At 41.0% G+C, this 15,412-nt stretch overlaps 1 long non-coding RNA gene across 1 annotated transcript; it reads right to left on the bottom strand.

Annotated features, from left to right (window-relative positions):
• Positions 1–5,794: 5,794 nt before the first annotated feature.
• Positions 5,795–11,727, bottom strand: LOC148048922 (uncharacterized). Its single transcript, XR_015695362.1, has 3 exons — positions 11,082–11,727; positions 8,059–8,597; positions 5,795–6,000 (listed from the first exon to the last, which is right to left on the bottom strand). It is a non-coding gene; the product is annotated as an uncharacterized LOC148048922 (long non-coding RNA).
• Positions 11,728–15,412: the final 3,685 nt, after the last annotated feature.

The following is a 15,412-nucleotide window of genomic DNA, read 5'->3' as shown; positions in this document are numbered from 1 at the left end:
TAGAACCTCTGTTTATAGCCCTCTAGACCCTCCAAATACACCTCCAGGAAACAACCCCACATTACTGATGTTATAAAAGTTAGTTATATTTTGGAATGCATAGCTTATTGTTATTTATTTATTTATTTATTTATTTATTTATTTATTTATTTATTTATTTATTTATTTATTTATTTATTTATTTATTTATTTATTTATTTATTTATTTATTTATTTATTTATTTATTTATTTATTTATTAAAGTGTTCTATCCTCATCCAAAGTGTACAGGCACCCTTCCTAAGATAGCTGCTTTACTACAACCTCTTTCTTCCTACAGGTAACCAATCATCTACTGGGGAGGTCCCACTTGAATGGCCTGGAATTGAGACTGATCTCCACCTGAATATTTTTCAGAGTCACATGCTTTCTGATCTTCCTCATCAACTCTTTAAAACAAAACAGTTGATGCAGGTGAAACCTGCTATCTTGGGCCCAACGTTTGGGAAGCCAGGCTCTGCCAGTCACAAGCCAGGACAAAGCATGAATGATGGAGGAGTAACACCTCCTTATCAAACCTTGGACCAGCTGGCCCGGCTGGGAGCACCTCGTAAGGGCCCCTTTCCAGGGTTACGGGAGCAGACGGTCAATGGTTTGGAAGGCGGAAGAGGGCTCTATGCCCCAACAGCAGATCAAGTGGCAAAACTATCGTCTAGGAGTAGGGAAACTCTGATTACAAACCTCCACTGCCTTGTGGTTCTGTCCACTACAGGAGTCAACCTCCAGGCGAAATCTGGAGTCAGAGTACCAGAAGCAGTTCGTGACTGTGTACAATCACCTTCTGGTAATTCCTACGACGCAGCTGGAACCAATCGTATCAAATCTGCCGTTCCATGGGACTATTTCAGCCACGTGGAGAGGGGGGATCTGCTGCTGGGGTAACAGCCTATCCTCCAAATCAATCTACCCAGGCCTCGTGCTCTGGAGAGAACACTCCTCTTTCCAGAGAACGATACCATCATCTTTTGAGACTGATGGATGCCAATGGATGGATGGATGATGATGCAGGTGACATATCCCACTTCTACTGATGCAAATATTCTGTTCTTATGCAATGGCCAATTCTCCCCAAGGTCAAGAAGAAAGGTGTCATTTCCCCACCCACTTCTAACTACAAGCTATGTTTATTAGCAATTAACAACTTCTTTCTTAATTGCACTTGCCCTTCAATTAAGGGCAAGTGCAAAGACCTTGGGCAGAAGATTGGACTGAAGACTTCCAGGGTCCCTTCCAACTTTGTTATTCTTTTATTCAGGAACACAAGTTGGCATATGTGGTAGTGCTGGGGTGTCTACTATTATTACTGCTGTGTATGTGTATGTTTGTGTTGCATAAATTCCAAGACTTGAGAGTAAATACCTAGGTATATTGAGCCCCCCAATCACCCAGACTACAAAATGGACTAGTTATTTTGATTCCCTTTCTTATAAAGAAATAGTGAGTTGCAAGTTTGAATTGTGAAGTGGAAGGCCAATAACCAGTGTTTGCAAGAAAATGGGGGGGGGGGGTGAGACAAGCCCCACAGAAGATGTGGGAGAGAAATTCATGGAAAAATGCAAATGATTTACTGGAGAGAGAGAGAGAGGGAGGGAAGGAGGGAGGGAGAGAGAGAGAGAGAGAGAGAGATTTTGTTAAAAGAATGCTGAGTAGGAAAAGGGGGGGGGAGTGATTTCTGTGTAGACTTTTAAACATTTTTTCCTATCTTCTCTTTCATTTCCTAGTTTTCTTTCTTTTTTTCAAGGACTTTCTGCCTTGGAAGAGAGAAAGAAGCAGAAAAGGGAGGTGCAGTTTTGCTTTTAATCGTTTTTTTCTGCTTAGTTAAAACATTGAGAAAGGTGGGGTAAATGTGTCATCTGACGCCTGCTTTTGCAGCTCAGGTTTGCGCTGCTTTTGGCCTGCATATTTCTGTTCTGCAATACAAGTTAGAAAATCAACCAGGTTGCCTGTATCCCAGTGAGTGGAATCTACTTACAGAAAGTTTAAGGAAAGTCAGTTTTGCAATCAAGCAGTTGGAAGAAGTGGGCAAGTATTTCAACTCGGAATAGAGGATGAGAAGGCAGTAGAGCAGGGGTGAAATTAGCAGGTTCTGACAGGTTTTGGAGAACCGGTAGCGGAAATTTTGAGTAGTTCGGAGAACCGGCAAATACCACCTCTGGCTGGCCCCAGAGTGCGGTGGGAATGGAGATTTTGCAATATCCTTCCCCCAGGAGCAGGGAGGCAATGGGGATTTTGCAGTATCCTTCCCCTGGAGTGAGGAGGAAATGGGGTTTTGTAGTATCCTTCCCTGCCACTCCCATCAAGCCACAGCCGCAGAACCGATAGTTAAAAAAAAAAAGAATCTCATCACTGCAGTAGAGATAATTACATTAATACACAAAAGAAATCTGAGTTAAGCAAGAAGAAAATGAGAAAGAAATTCAGAAAGCCCTCCAAAACATTATCCTGCTAGCAGAAGCCTGGGGCAGCAAAAGGGGGAAGGAAGGGGTCTATAATCAGAAGAGAGGAGGAGGAGTTCAGGGAATCTGAAGTAATAGAGGGCATAGAAGAGGAAGTATTGTCCCCAATTGGGGTCCGAGCCTGGAGCTGAAGCCAATGATGGACGCCAGACATGAGGTGCAGGTTTTCTGATTGCTTTTCATTGGAGTACTCCAAGGAAAAGGGTTCCTGGTCAAAAGGCCAACAACCCAGAACAAAGGATTAAGAAAGCTTTATACACTTTCACTACAGGAGAAGGCGGGACAAGGTGAAATAACAAGGCATATTATCTAATAATCTTTTTAGTAATAATTCTACAATTTGTTCTATTGGTCTCTAATTGTCCCTATTCCTAAGCCTTGGCTAATGAATGTCCCAAGAGTTATCTAATACACATTTTATTTGCCACCCCTAGCTTTTAGCTGAGGTTTGCAAGTTGTCTAACTACCCATAATTGCTACAAACTTTACACATGCATATTTCCTCTGGATAAGCATTCTTTGTTCTTGAGAGACAGACGCCCTCACAATTACAGTCTTCCTGATTTACTTTCAAGTGTGTGCCATGACCTTGCTTTAGCAGACAGCCCATCAGAAGGGTCCCTTTGGGACCCACCGAGTGTGTTAAATGCAGAATAGAAGGACATTGGAAGAGTGAATGCCCGGTGGCTATATTCATGCAAGCAGAAGAAGAGTGAAGAAGAAGAGTGAAGAGGCCAGGGGCAAGGAGCTATTGCTCCCCCAACCCCTGGTGGAAGTCCAAATTAGGAGATTTAAACACGAGATGCTAACAGATACAGGAGCAAGTGGATCTGTCCTTAACAGATCTCTTGCTCTTCGGATTACTGTTGAGATACCTTCATCTATGTGTTTGTTTTGTTTTGTTTGAGATTGCTGCATTTTAATCATTTTTATTATATTATGAGCTACCAGGCATAGAGTGCAGGTAAATTCAATACATTAAAACACAGAGCAGAAGGCCAGATAACATTTTATGCTAAAACCCTGAATTTAAAAGGAACATCTTCTGAAACAAAGCATAGGTGGCCGATGGCCCTTAAATAAGGGAGGTAAATGTGTGTCTTTTAATAATGGACATAAAACGAGACAGAACTTCACTTGCACTGTCATGGCTACCATTTTGACAGAAATTAACAGAATGCCCCAGTTTCATTAACCCTTTGGCCAAACGAATAGGCAGCATTGTCAATGCACAAGGCAGGTTGGTTGCCACAACATACTTTATAGCCCAATTATTGTTATTTGAAGAAAGCGAGTTTATTATTATGCAACAAGATTTATATGAAGGGACTGCATTCAGGTATGACTGTGCTATTTTAAACACATTAAAAATGTATAGCAGTGGTGCTCAAGACCACATAATTTCATCAGTAGAGAATTTGCAATGCCATCCTCTTGAATTTACATTACAGGTTTTGCACTGGAAATTTGTGGATTTACTCCTTCAAAGTTAGGCACGCAATGGGGAATTGATTTTTGCAAAATGCAGCTGATAATTGCAACAATTTTCCAGAAAATCTGTGCAAAAACTGGTCTCTCTCCCCCTCCCTCCTTCCCTCCCTCCCTCTCTCCCTTTTGCATGCAACTCCCCCAACTGTTTAGTCCCTATTAGAATTTGCAGCTCCTTTTTTCCTGCAAGTGCAATTTTGTCAAATGTGGTCTGGGCTGTAATGTTCCAAATAAAAATTATGGCATGAGGGAGAAAGACGAGAACAGTCTGAAAAGCCAAACTTCAGCTAATGAAATAAAATATCCTAAAAGTTTGGGACGAATTACAATCGATTACAAATAGGTTTTCTTGGCCTTTGAGTTTCCTGTTGTATTAGGAGACTGTTTTGCAATTCTTAATTATTTTTTATTCATTCAGCGGTGGGGTTTCTCAAGGGAACCTCAGTAGCCATTTTGAAGAAAATTATTTTTGCTATATTTGCTTTCAATTTGTGGCAAATTTTCTTATTTAAAAGTGGAAGGAGAACAGGAGCCTTTTAAAAAAAAAAGATTGGGTTGTCAATATTGGGATTTTAAATTCAGATCTATTCTTTTTAAAAAAAAATATCCTGTCATAGTTTAAAATTTTCATTTATAATTCAACAAAATCTTGGCTTTTCTTTATATGTTATACTGTTCATATTAAATAAATATGTTTAATTGAAAACTGATTTATTGCATTTTTCATTAGTTTATTTATGTAGTATTTGGGTTTATTTGACCAGAAAAATCTTAGGATTTTTTTTTACATAATATTATTTTTCACTTATGCAATACTATTCTAAATGAAAGTGGGTGGGGGAGCAGAATACTTAAAAGCACATATAATCTGAAAAAGTTCTAGTAATTTGTTATACTAGGCCTCTTTGAACCTCCATGTTTAGGGACAGTCTACTTCTTAAATGTCCAGGTATACTACTTTGCAAAACTCGTAGGCCGTCACCCTCTCTGTTCCTTTACAAAGTTTTAATGACCGTCCATAAATATTGGTGCGAAGATTCAAACAGAAAGTGCAGAAAACATGTATACAAAGCTTAGACAAACACCATTTTCAGAACCAAATTGCTTCTTCTAGCAAAAGTCAGTGTTTGGGGTGACCTCCCTTGGCTCTGTAGGAATTGTAGGAAGAAAAGTAGGGTCCATTTTCAAGCCGGGAGAAAGGCGCTGGAAATAAAATGGAGGCTGACTGACTGCAAGGAAAGGAGTTTTATTGGGTTTCCAGAAACTTCAGTGACAGAAGCACATGTTTCTGGCAAAAACCAGGCTGCCTTTTCTGTCTCTATTTTTTTGCACGCAACCCACCCGACTCTTAAAATGGCTGTTAAGATTTGCCGTTAGAATTGGCAGTTCCTTTTGAAATATAGTCTGACCTGGAATGTTTCAAATTGGTATAGTGGAGAACTGTTTTAAAGCCAAACTTCAGCTAATGAAATAAAATATCCTACAAGCTTGGAACGTCTGACATCGATCTCAAATAGGTTTCCATGATTTCAGCTAGGAGATTTGATTGGAAATGTCCCTTCGAGATATTTTTAAAAGTTTTCTCTTCCTCAACACCCTCTTTTATTTTGGAGTTGGTCTGGTCCTGAAGTATATATTCTTACTGCAGAGCTGGCCCTGTTCATTTGGTTCATTGGCAGTGGTTGGTTTTTATTTGAATAATGGCTTCTTATTTTCCTTTTGTGTTCAAAGATTAAGAACAGCTTTTATTGTCATTGTACATCATGTATACAATGAAATTGATTTTAGCCTCACTGGTCCAATCCATGACAAAAAATACAAACAACATAAATAGTATAAAGAATAATCCCCACGCAAGTAATTAGGAAAAAAGAAAAGAGCACAATTTTCTCTATTTTGAATGCATTCTGTGCTGTGTCATTCTGGAGGAAGCCTCCACAGCCATTTATAAGAAAACATTTTTCTATAGGATTTGGTAGACTTGCTCTCAATTGCTGGCCATTTTTCCTTGTTAAACCTGGAAAAAGAAGAGAAGCCTGTTTTAGTAGAGATTTTAAAGTCAGATCTGAGTATTTTTGATACTTGTCTGGGTTTCCAGGTTTTTGATTTTACTTGAGAGACCGCCTGCTGCCAATTACCTCCCACAGACCCATTAGATCTCACAGGGTTGGCCTTCTCCGGGTGCCATCTACCAGCCAATGCCATCTGGCTATTACCCAGGGGAGGGCCTTCTCTGTGGCAGCTCCGGCCCTCTGAAATGAACTCCCCGCAGGGATTTGGACCCTCACCTCTCTCCAGGCTTTCCGAAAAGCCGTCAAAACCTGGCTTTGCCAGCAGGCCTGGGGGTGATGAGTTCCCTCCCCTCTCGACATGTATGGTTGTGTGACTGTTGTCTATTTTTATTATTTGTATTTCGTTTTTATGTTCCCCTTTCCCCCCTTTTGAATTGTTCGCCGCCCTGAGTCCTCCTGGAGAAGGGCGGCATACAAATAATAAAATTCTATTCTATTCTATTCTAAAATTCAACAAAATCTAGGCTTTTCTATTGCGAGAAGAGGAAAACTTGGGTTTGATTATCTAGGTTTTAGAAGGATAGTAGGCCCTAAAAAGCTACATGAAACAAAGTTTTAAACGAACATAATTGCAAAATGCACCAGACTTATTTCTAATGTGCTAACTTGTGTGCTGCTTTTTATGCAAAGCAGGTGATTGTATGGATATATTTAGAGCAGGAAGAATGAGATGGTGGGAAATGAGGAACTGAAAGTAACAGCAGACAGCTTCAAATGTATACGGGTGTTTACAGAAAGTAAGAAAGTAGGAAAAAACAACAAAGTGAATATGGAATGCGTAGGTCAGTAAAAAAGAAGGTATAAGAAATGTGGCTTGAGATAAGAGTAGTGTCCTTTTCCCAATAGGACATGCTATGAGTCATTAGGCCCCATTGCAATGGTTTAATAATGTAAGTTTTGTTGTGGAATTGCATTGCTGTGTAAGATTTATAGCTTGTGGTTTATCTGTTTTCTTCTTTTTTGGGATATTTTTACGACACTGTACATCACATTCTATTACATATATTAAATAGGTAAAAATGCTTCAATTCAGAACTGATTTATTGTATTTTTTTTGTTATATCAGGTTTTTTGAACACAAGGTCTTCATTTTTTTAGGCAATTCTGTTTCTAGGTTATGCAGTGATGGAAGAGAAAGGGCATCCTAAACCCAAAACAAGTTGAAAGCCATTATATTAAAGTTCTAGGAATCAATTTATTTCAGCTGGCCAGCTTGAGTCTTGTATGCTTTGGGGCAGTGTACCTTTTCAATTTAGAGGCAATTTATGGGAAAGGCAAACAATAGTTCAGCTCTGCTTAGGAGCTTTGGAAGAAAATACTGGAGCTGTTTCAGAAAAATAAATAAATTTGTTGCTGGGATTTCTGATACTTAATTTTCTCAAGCACAAAATTGTAAAAGATTGAGTTTTCCCCCTCAAAGATGAGAAATCTGCTTCTGAGGGCACTACAGCCATCAGAAATGCAAATACTAGTTGCCAAACCGCCGCCATTTTAGTCATTGTGGCCTTGTGGACCCTGCCTAACTGTGAGGTTTCACTGTGAGTCTCTTTTTTTCAGCATCGTCCTAACTTTAAACAGTCATTGAGTGACTGGTTGTAACATGGGGGCTACTTCTTATCAAAGCATCGTCATTTCGATGAGCTTCTAAACTTGTGAGATGTCTGCTATGACCTCCCAAGGAGGGAAGCCTCCTTCCTCTGCGCTCTTCAGAAGGGCAATGTCCAGATTCAAAACTAAACGGTTTTCCCTCATTACCAACAGACAAAGCAGTTCCGTTGGTAATCATAATTCCTGCCTGGGTTCATTCGATCTACCACAGAGCCTGAAGATGATGCCAATATGGCGCAGGAGAGATTTCTCAGGGGAAATGAGACACATGTACTTATGCCTTTGGCTTTTTTTTTTTTAAAAAAAAGTTTATTAGCTGCCTGACTCCTGAGCGAGCAGGAATAGCTTAGAAGTAAAAACAAGCAAACCAGCATATGAAAAGAAATGCAACTGACCACAAGAGCAAAGATCCCCAAACAAGTATAGTTTATTCTCCTGCACTCCACCGCCTTCCATTTCCCTTTTTATTTTTTGACAGAACATGTCATTTCCTCTGTCGTGTTTCTCTTGTCATCCCCTCAAAATGTTCTTCTGCAGATGTCCCCTCAATCAGTTGTTGGTTCTTTGTTTTCTCTCTATGCCATCTCAAATGGCCCAAAGTATTGGTGGTCTTCTCCTTCAAAGGGTCACCAGTGCCATCTCTGGGGCCTGGTGCCAAGGGTCTCAACTCCCTCCAGGGCGCCCTGGAGCTCCTCAGGCCTGGAGATCCCTTCAGGAGGTGGCAACACCACATCTTCCTTTGTCCACCATTTGGCTCCCGTCCAGCAGAAAAAGCGTCCATCAAGAGCGCCTTGGTCATCAGATGCCTCTCGTACATTCCCTTCACAGCAGCTAAAATGGTCCAGAGAGCTATCTTTTTTGTTTCCAGGCAGCAGAAATGTTTTCCCAAACCGTTTTTCACCTCAGAACGTGATGACAGTCAGACCCCTGGTACCTTGGTGGACATGTAGTAAAGCAAGAGATTATTGGGAGAAAATACAAAACTGGCTGGAAATGATAACTAAACAGAATATTGAGTTGAAACCAGAAATATGTCTCTTACTTATACTACCCGAGGACTATGATAAAGGGACCACATATTTAGTTTTACACATACTGACAGCAGCAAGGATCATATATGCTAAATGTTGGGAAAATGTGGGTACCCCACCAGAGGAGGGTGTAAACCAAATTTTATTTAACTGTGCCAAAATGGTTAGAGTAACCTTTAAAATTAAAGATCAAGAAGATACAGAATATTAGAAGATTTGGAATAAATTCTATGAATGGATAGAAGCAAGAGGTAGGAATGAGAGAAAAGTAAGATCATAAATGTTAGTACTGAAAAGAAGAAGGTAAATAATTACAATACTTTAATGTAAGAGAAAACCTAGCTAAAAGCTTTTTGGTTATATTATTACCATTGTTACTATATCATTATTATTGTTATTAGCTTGTATGTCAATGTTTAACACCACTGTTTGTTTTTGGTCTTTTTATTTGTAAATGGTATACCCTGACAATGCACTGTTTTTCAAAAAAGTGTCTATGAATAAAATTTATTTAAAAAAAAGAAAAATACAACACTTGTTTAAAAAGGAACAATAAAAAGTATATCCAAAGCACCACTAAGAAAGTAATCATTTGGGTTGAAACTGCAAGGTGGCTCCCAAATCCTCTTTTAGGGTTAGAGATGAACAGTTTGAGTTGTAAACCTAACTCTGCAGAAAAATAAATAAGATTCAATAACATATTGGCAACTACAAGGAGTCTTCAATGTTGTCTAATATTGGAAAACTTGGCAGGGTGATACCTGGTTAGCGATAGAATGACACCTGGGAGATATCTTGCACATTAAAATCCCCCTCCAAGATCTCCCTGGAGAAATAATAATAACTTGGTCCTTAACACCAATAAGACCAAGGAGCTTATAGTGGACTACAGAAGGAATAGATCAGTCATCCAGTCCTTGCTTATCAATGGAGACCGAGTGGAGCAAGTGGCCAGTTTTAAGTTTCTGGGTGTTATCATAAAAGACGACCGGATCTGGGGCACTCATATTGCAGCCCTGGTCAAAAGGGCCCAGCAGAGATTATATTACCTGAGACTTCTCAGGAAACAACAACTGAAGGAAAAACTGCTGGTGACCTTCTATCGCTGCACCAGAGAGAGTAGTTCAACTTACACCTGTATCTGGTTTGCCAATTGCACAGGGGCAGATAGGACAGCGCTCCAGAGGGTCATGGGTTTCCCTCTCCTCTCTTTGGAAGAGCTTCATAGCTCCTGCTGCCTTAAGAAAGTTCAAAACATCCTTAAAGATCCATCTCATCCTGGGCACCCCTTTTTTTGAACTATTACCATCTGGCAGACAGTACAGGATAATAAAAACAAGGGCAAATAGGCTGAAAATCAGCTTCTATCCCAGGGCAGAAACCATATTGAATTCTATGGTATAATGCAATATTGGGTTTTCAATTTCAATTATATAGAAAGTAAAGGATGTATGTTTGTGTTTTATAGTTATAATGTACACTGAAGATGGCATTTCAGTTGTATGTGCAACGACAATAAAGTAAACTAAATTAAACTAAACGAAGGAAGAAAGTTTCACTTGGAAGAAAGTTTTTCAGATCTCTATATTTTTTTTCTGCAGGTGGAAGTCCCGAGTTCCACCATGCATTGTCAATCCCTTTGCTGTTCTTAAGCTTGGCTTATAGTAGTACAAATGTTAATGTCCAGTCCAGCCAGCCATTCAAGGACAGGGTGGTCTATGTTGAAAAAAATCAGACCTTGGGCCAGTGGAAGCTCTTGACAGACATTCAGACACAATGTGGTGGATATTTTGTCAAGGAGCACCACAGTTACACTGAGGGATAGAGACAAGACCCCACTTAAACAAGGAGTCCTGTGTGTGATGCTAGTTCACCTCCTCGTAGTGCATCCTGGTTAGCACTGTAGTGTGAACCAAAATGACTAGCAACAAGTGGCAGCCAGACTTCATTGAAGAATTGGCACTTAACGATAGTTGGCAGCCCAGACATCATTGTAGAACTCCTGGCTCGCTAAATACGTGGATGTGGACTGACCCACTTTCTTTTCAATGTCTTCTGGTGACTTGTTGAGAAAAAGTATTTTCCTACTGTTATGTTATTATGGCTGGAAAATTCTCATCTTGGACAAAGGCTATTTGGTTGTGTCCAAGTGGAAATGGCTGCCACTCAATCAGCTGAGTGCACAACTGTTCCAATTTGTCTGTAAGACACACATAGAAAGAAGCAAGGCATTCATAGAAAGAAGCAAGTCATAGTCATTCATCTCCTGATCAGCCCTAGTAATATCTTTATCCAGTGTTGCTCTTACTGTAAGTTTATATAGCACAAGCAATTCATAATAAAAGCGAATAGCCAATATTAGTTTGATTCATATGCTCCTTCATTACCTTTGGTCTGTCTAAAGGAGAATGGCTGCCACTCAGATCATCCACATCTGTAAGACACACATAGATGCAAGACCATTACTCATTCATCTGATCTACGGTTCATCAAAAGGAAAATGGCTGCTGCTTAGTGAGCAGGATGCACAAGTCATCTACATCTGTAAGGCACCTGGAAAGAAACAAGGCCACTAGTCATTCATCTCCTGATCAGCCCTAATGATATTACTTAAGTTATTTGCACTTAGAATTTCAATATACCAAGCAGGAATCCTGTATAGGAAACCAGGAGTGCTGTCTGAAAGCTGGGAGAGAGTGGTAGAGATTCAAACGGATCCTTTCTGCATTATACAATGCTCCGATCCTGAAATCTAAATCTCTAGGACACCTGAAGGACTGCTACCGGCTCTCCCCCTTCCTCCTCCACTTCTTTTTGAACCCATTAAGGGACACTTTCCTTCTTCCCCAAATCTGATCATACAGTAGAAGATGGTTCACTCTGAGGAACTCAGTAAGATTTTGAAGGCTGCAAGGTGGTTCTCATCCTGTATCTGGAAGTCCTGAGCCTTTTGGTAAAGTTGGAGATCCAGCACTTTCTTTTCGGTACCTCCTGGTGGATTCTTCTGGTGACGTTGGGAAACGACCTTTTCCTGCTATTATAGATGGAATACTCTCATCTTGGGCACAAAATGATGGCTCCATTCAACATGAAATGTTTGCCACTCTACCAGATACACAATTCATTGACCTCATCTGTAAGACACACCTAGGGGACATTAGTCAGTCATTTCCTAATCAGCCCTAAAACTATAGTTATCCAGTGTTATTTGCATTTATAGTTTTAATATTCCATGAAGGAATCCTGTACGGAAAACCGGGTCTGCTACCTGGAAGCTAGGAGAAAGTGGTAGAGATTCAGACAAGTACTTTCTCCATTATTCAACGGAGGACCTCAATGAGATTTTGAAGGCTCCTACAGCTGGTTCTCAGGTTCTGTCTGGAAGTTCTCTTGCTATCCCACTCCTCACCCAGTCACTCTTCAGTTATTTATTTAAATACTTTATCCCTATCTCATGTTCAAGCGTTACCATTTGTTGATAATTTTTGGTTGCTTCAGGTTGCACATCCCTAGATGAAGAGAGTTAAACAGGAAAATACTGTATTGGACCTAAGTCCACATCATGAAATATCCATGGAAGAGGTTAAAACACTAAACACCCCAGGTCCGAAGCCCTTCTCCCCAGTACACATGCCCCAGAATGAAAGGGAAAGAAAAAATAATTGGGACGAAAGGAACATTTTCTTTCTTTTTACAATGTCCTTTGAAGTAGATCAGGGTGCTGAGGGTATCATGTAATTTAGCCCTCGGTTACTCCATAAAAGGTTTGAGAGATCTACCCTTGCCAAAATGGGCCATGCTCCTCATTAAAGGGGTGCCATCCTGCCAGTTGAGTGGACAGTTTGTTTATGTCATCTGCATAGTAATTATGGCCTGGAAACGCCTTGCCAAAAAGGTTGACTGCTCAGTTTTTGAATGGGTGCTACTGGACCAGTTGATGGCATAAGTAATGGGTGTCCTCTATAAGACAATAGAAAGCAAGTCCATTAATCCATCATATCTGGAAGAGCCCTAATAATCTCTTCATCTGGGGTTTTTCTTATCTTCAGGCTGCCTAAAAGAGTATGGCTGCCACCCCAATTCTTCTCTCCCCAGCTCTGCCTCTTAATGCAACTATTTCCATGTGAATCTTCTGGAGAAGCAAGGGATTTCTTCATTGGGGAAGATGGCCCAATTCCTACTTGTCACAATGGAGGAAATGATAGATTTCAAAGATACTGGTGAGCAAAGAAAACATCCAGTCCTTCTCTTAACCACTCACCTTCCCTGGTAGCCAATCTTGACCTACACAGAAGCAGGAAAAAGCTGCTTTTTCATTTCATTAGATCATTTCTTTCTTCTTGAATAAAGTTTTCCCGAATGGCCAAAAGTTAGCAATCCTCACTCCTTTCTGCTCTATTCCAGCAATCCTCACTCTGTTCCAGCGGGAACAAGGAGCTGGTAACACCATAGCTGTCATCTTTTAAAATCTTCCCGGCTGAAGTGCTATAAAGAGCACTTCATTCTTAAGTCGAGGTTTTTGCAATAGTTATCTTATGCAAAGTAAAGAAAGTGTTAAAATAAAAATACAACTCAAAAATCTATCAAAGGTTCTACATTCCTGAAGATGGGATTTATATCTTTGCTCTGAGATGGAGTTCAGTAAAAATAGGCTTCCGATGCTCGTATTTAGTGTCCATTTGGCTTCAACAGGATTTTTTTTTTAAGTCCCGAGACCTGTTGCTCTGCGTCATGTATCTGCAGACTCATTGAAGTTGGGGGTGTTCAAAGCTTCACGGGATCCAGGATTTCCCGCAGGGGCCCTTCTGGCCATAGAGCAGAAGCCGACAGAGAGACCTGGGGGTGGGGGTGAGAGTTCAAAAGGCAATTTCAGCTACAGCCCCTTTTCTCCTGGGCTGCACCTCCTGACCGACTCGCTTCAGGGTCTGGGAGTGCTTTTTTTGCCCCTTTGTTTACAATTGAAGGGAAGCAGGAGAGTATGCTTCCCTTTGCACCCTTCCTTGAGGTCACCTGCTGAGTAGTAGCGCACCTTGGTCAGCATCTGGTCAACTATTCCGAGTCAGTCTGGACTCATCTGCCAGACTGAAAATGGGCAATTGGTTCTCCAGATTCTCTCTTGAAGTACCAGGAACCACCCTAGAAGGCTGCATCTTAACCCACTGCTTTATGGTTATTATGGCCTGGAAACACCTTGCCAAAAAGGTTGGCTGCTCAGTTTTTGAATGGGTGCCACTGGGCCAGCTGATGGCATATGTCATTGAGGTCATCTGTAAGACATACATACAGAAGAAGATCTTTATTACTTCATCTCATTAGAGCTGTGGTGGCGCAGTGGTTAGAGTGCAGTACTGCAGACTACTTCTGCTCACCGTTGGCTGCCTGCAATTTGGCAGTTGGAATCCCACCAGGCTCAAGATTGACTCAAGCAGGAGGCTGACTCTATAAACTGCTTAGAGAGGGCTGTAAAGCACTGTGAAGTGGCATATACTGTATGTAAGTCTAAGTGCTATTGCTATTGCTATCTCTGCATCAGCCCTACCATGTTTATTGGATAGCCGTGGCTGTCTTATTTCCTGTCCTGTCTCCCCCAACCCCCCCCCCCCCATGAAACAAAATGGCTGGAAAACTCTTACCTTGGACAGCTGTTGTTTAGCACTATCCAAGATGAAATGGTTGCTACTCAGGTAGCCAGCAGCACAGCTCATTCGGTTCATCTGAAAGACAAAAGAAACAAGGCCATTAGTCTTTCCTAATATATTATGTTACTGTGTTATGATTGCTGGAAGACACTCACCTTCAAAAAGGGAAGATGGGGCATTAAAAGGGTGCCATCCTGCCAACTGAGTGGACAGTTTGTTCACGTCCTCTGTAAGACTCAATAGAAAGCAAGTCTATTAGTCCATCATCTCTGGAAAGAGCCCTAATGATGTCTTTATCCAGGGTTTTTCTTACCTTCAGGCTCCCTAAAAGAGTATGGCTGCCATCCAGCTAGCAGGACACACAAGTTGTCTATATCTGGGAGAGACACACGAAAGGCACAAGGCCATTAGTCCTCCATCCCCTGAGATGCTTTAGAGATGGCTCACCACATTGGTTTTCTTCTGACTTCTTTTCCATCATCTTCTCCTCTGCCCAGCTCTCCTCTTAATGAAACTATTTCCCTCTGACTGAGTCTTCTGGAGACAGAAATGATTCCTTCAATGGGCGAGATGGCCCAATTCCTACCTGCCATGACGGAAGAGATGATGGTTTTTAAAAGGACCCCAAAGGCTCTTCCTCATCCACAGAGAAATACACCAAGGCAGCTCAGCGGGATATTTGTTTTCCTGCTTTGCGATTTTCTTTTCCTCATTCTGTTCTGTCACTCCCCCTGCTAAACTTTAGATGTGATGAAGAAACAGAATTAAAAATCTAGCCTATCTATCTACCTACCTACCTACCTATCTACCTACCTACCTACCTAGGTCTTTGGTTATTCGGGTTTTCTCCCATGTAAAATTGGAAGTGTCTTGGCGACGTTTCGACGAAGTCTCATTTGTCATCTTCAGACTTATTTGCTTGGCTTCGTGCTTCCAGGAGCAATGTGAGATCTCAGCAGTTTCTTCCTTTTAACTGCCAGTGGGGGTTTGAGCTGGTTGGATTGGCTGTGTTCTGATTGGGTGGAGGTGTGTTCTGAATGGTTGGTGGTTTGTGCTTCATGTAAGGATTGGAGGGGTTT

The sequence above is a fragment of the Thamnophis sirtalis genome, unplaced genomic scaffold (assembly GCF_051295495.1).
Source record: "Thamnophis sirtalis isolate CommonGarterSnake01/CBP01778 unplaced genomic scaffold, rThaSir2_p1.2 scaffold_2, whole genome shotgun sequence".
Classification (NCBI taxonomy): Eukaryota; Metazoa; Chordata; class Lepidosauria; order Squamata; family Natricidae; genus Thamnophis; species Thamnophis sirtalis.
This window is presented reverse-complemented; position numbering and strand designations above follow the sequence as displayed.